This window comes from Papio anubis, chromosome 9, assembly GCF_008728515.1.
Source record: "Papio anubis isolate 15944 chromosome 9, Panubis1.0, whole genome shotgun sequence".
In the NCBI taxonomy this organism is placed as follows: domain Eukaryota; kingdom Metazoa; phylum Chordata; class Mammalia; order Primates; family Cercopithecidae; genus Papio; species Papio anubis.
Window position 1 is genome coordinate 107,915,927 of NC_044984.1, and position 4,026 is coordinate 107,919,952.

The following is a 4,026-nucleotide window of genomic DNA, read 5'->3' on the forward strand; positions in this document are numbered from 1 at the left end:
GGTGAATATCGTTAAGGAGGACTGAATTCAGGATAGACACTTCTGTGGTTGGTGGTGGCTGGGGTAGGGCTTGGATCTGTGGTCAGGAATCAAGGGATCCTGACAAGTTGCAACAACCAGCACTTTGGGTCCAAATTAGTTAGTTGACAGAACCCATGGATAAAGCCATGGGCTTCTAGGAGATGCTGAGGGCCCCCTGGCTCCATGGAGATGTGGTACTGAGGGTCTTGGCTGGGCGCAATTTTCAGCACCAAGGACAGAGGCCAAGCCAACCCAGAACCCGGGACCTTCTAATGTGAGTTACACATAATCCTACAGTTTTTAGAGATCTCCTGATGTCATTTTGCTCAAGCCTCTTCAGTTGGGCTTTCCTCCTTCTTGCCTCTCAGGGCAAGAATCTTGATTCTTGGATTCTGATATCTTATTTTAGCTCTGTCACTTATGAGCTGGGAAAGTTTGTAGAATGGGTTAATAATTGGTTGGTTTGAAGATTAATGAAATCCTGCCTATAAAAAAGCATAGCACAGTACCTGGCAAAGCACTCAATAAGGGGCATTTGTGGCTATTATTCTGGAGGAGAAGTTAGTAGCTATGATTAATAATAATGATGATAGGAACCTCCACTTATTGAGTCCTAACTATATTCTAGGCTCTGTCTTAAATGCTGTAAATGCATTATGTCACTCATTATCTACAAAAATCCTGTTACAGATGAGAAACTGAGGCACAGAAGGCTTAGGAACTTGGCCAAGGTCACACAACTGGTAAGTGGTAGAAATGAGATTTGAATGAACCCAGGTGGGTAGAGAGAGCATAACACTTATATTATTATGCCAATGACCTCAATATCTCAGCTATGAGCATTCAACAACTGGAATAATAATAATTATTATTATTATCATCATCATCACCACCAGTACCGACGTCACTTATCTATTACCATTAACTATTAATTGATTATCTCCCTTCTCCCATCTCTTTCAAGAAGTTTAATCAAGGGGCATGATGGGCTAAGGAGGAAGGTTCCATGAGAGAAGGAGGAGATTTCCAAGAAAAAGCATGAGGCACAGTGCTGGGCACCTTGGAGGATGTAAAGACAGGTCCCAAATTTGGGGGACCTCAAAACCTAGTAGAGGAGGATTTTCCCCCGCCCTCACCCCCGCTTTTTTTCTTTTTGAGATGGAGTTTCACTCTTGTTGCCCAGGCTGGAGTGCAATGGCGTGATCTCGGCTCACTGCAACCTCCACCTCCCGGGTTCAGGCGATTCTCCTGCCTCAGCCTCACAAGTAGCTGGGATTACAGGCACTCACCACCATGCCCAGCTAATTTTTTGTATTTTTAGTAGACACGATGTTTCACCATGTTGGCCAGGCTGGTTGTGAACACCTGACCTCAGGTGATCCACCCACCTTAGCCTCCCAAAGTGTTGGGATTACAGGTGTGAGCCACCATGGCTGGGCTTTTCCCCTTTTCATGTAGGTGATTTTCTAGTAAAAACTGAAAACCTGCTAGATAAATTCTTTTAAAAAGCTGTAACACTTAGTAGGGGAGATAGACAGTTGCACAAATAACCACAGCACTAAGGTATAAACTACCATAGGAAAGATACCAAATGCTATGAGGCATCAGGAAGACAGCTGTTTTCAGTTAGGGGTTAACTTTATGGAGGTCTTCCTGGGGGAGGAAGGCTCTGAACTAAGCATGCAAATACAGGCAAGATTGGGACATCGTGCCAATGAAGAGATGTTGGAAACCAAGCAGCCTGGACTGAGGCTCTTTCCTTCCTCCTCTTCCTAATTTTCTCCATCCTCCTCTCTATCTTGTCTTCTTTCTCTTTCTCCTTTCATTTATTCTTCTCTTCTTCCTCCTCCTTTTCTTTCCCTTCTGTTCTTTCTTCCCTCCATCCTTCCTTCTCCCTTCTCTTCCTCTTCTTATTCTTCCTCATTTTCTTTCTTCTCTTCCTCTTCCTTCCAGCTTCCCCTAATTATTTTATAATAATCAATTGACACACCATATTAGAAAATCAGCCAAGGTCTGAGGACATGAATGCTGGTAAACCTTCCTTCCAGCTGTTTGCTTCACACTTCAGCCTTGGAGTGGAAATGCAACTCCAAGCATAAATTAGGGCAAATTCTATTGTGGGTAAGGCAACTTTTTTGTCAAGGAGGACAAAGCTTAACACCCACCCTCAGGAAAGGCAATTAGAAGAATAAATCTGGTCAACCAGACCTTGGCTCAGACCCAGCCCTGTCCTATTCTCTCTGTGTAACCTTCAGCAAATAGCTATACATCTGTTTCCACCTCTGTAAGATGAGGGTAAACTGGGATTCTCTCTTCACGGGGTTGTCATGAGGGTTAAATGGAATAATCGATGTGAATGTATTTAGCATCATACCCAGCACATAGTAGATGCTAAAAAAAAGTTCACTTCCCATCTCCTTTAATTAATGAATCTCTATATTTAAAATGGGGTCTGTGGCTTTGAAGCGGGAGCGAGTCGCGATGGGGTTGTGCTGGCAGAAGAGATGGAAGGCAGGAGAGAAGATCGCGTTTCTGATGGGGTTAAGGTGGGCAGTGTAAATCTAATTTCTTGGCAAAAGCTGCAATTTGCCAGCCCTTTTAATTATTATTTTTTATTATGGATACAAATTAAAAATAAACTGTGTGTCTCAATCACAGCAGGGATTAAAATTGTTCCCTAATTGTTATCTTTGAATCAATCTAGCTTCCATTAGCTCTGCTTCTCAAGGTATAATTGAGGTGTGTGTGCGTGTGTGTATGCCTGTGTGCGTGTGTGAGCATGCATGTGTGTTTCCGTGGTTTGTGGGGAAGGCACCTTCCTCCATTTGATGCACCCCATTGTCTTCCAAATTCCAGTTTCCTTTTTCCTTCCTCTTTGCTAGAGACCTTGAGTGGCAGTGGAGTTGGTGAGGCTTGAACAGTAGATGCCTCTCCCTATCCCACCATACCTAAAATTTTTGTTTCAAAAATCAGCATACTTTGTACTATACTAGGAGCATTTTTTTGATTGGGTTGAAGGTGGGAAAGGAGTGATCTAAAATCAATACGTTTGTGATTGCTAAGCTCAATTTCTTCCTGAATATAGAGCTCTAGACTGCGAATTCTCTAGACAAGAAACAGGGCTTCTTGTTCATCTTGTTCTTGGCTATATTCCCAGCACCTAGAACAGTGTCTGGTACATGGTCAGTTCTCATTAAATATTGACTAATTAAACTCAATCAAGCATGTTGTACTAGAAGAAAATATGTGAAATGCATAGTAAACAAATACACGATCCCTGGTACATAGATAGTGCTAGTGAGCAATAACACAGCTCCTGTTCTTTTTATCACAGATACCGAAACTCAGATAGACCTGAGACAATTTTTCCTTTTAAATTTTAATTTAATATTTACAGTTTCATTAGTTGCCACTTATCAAGCTCTTGCTATATATACTTGATGCTTTACATGTGGTATTGCGAATTCTCAGGCACTCTTACTATACCCATTTTACAGATAAGGAAACTGAGGCTCAGAGAGATGAAATCACTTATGCAAGCTCACACAGCTGGTGAGTGATGAGGCTGGGATTCAAACTCAGATCTGCCAGGCTCCTAAACGTCTATGATCTCTCTTGTCACTATCCTTCCCTACCTTATGATCACCGCCTGTTTATATTTTATTTTATTATTTTATATTTTTGGACACAGCATCTCTGTTGCCCAGGCTGGAGTGCAGTGGCAACCACCATAGTTCACCACAGCCTCAGAACCCTGGGCTCAAATTATTCTCCTGCCTCAGTCTCCCAAGTAGCTGGGACTACAGACATGCATCATCATGCCTGCCTAATTTTTGTTTATCTTTTTGTAGAGATGGGGGGGCGGGTCTCGCTATATAGCTCAGGCTGGTCTCGAACTCCCAGCCCAAGCAATCACCCCACCTTGGTTTCCCAAGGTTCTGAGATTATAGGAGTGAGCCACTATGTTCAGCTTCCCACTTAATGATTTCTTTCAAGTAAGCAAGC

At 42.6% G+C, this 4,026-nt stretch overlaps 1 non-coding gene across 1 annotated transcript; it reads right to left on the minus strand.

The window, feature by feature from the left end:
* Positions 1 to 1,477: 1,477 nt before the first annotated feature.
* Positions 1,478 to 1,541, minus strand: LOC116269035. Its single transcript, XR_004176355.1, has one exon. It is a non-coding gene; the product is annotated as a U7 small nuclear RNA (small nuclear RNA).
* Positions 1,542 to 4,026: the final 2,485 nt, after the last annotated feature.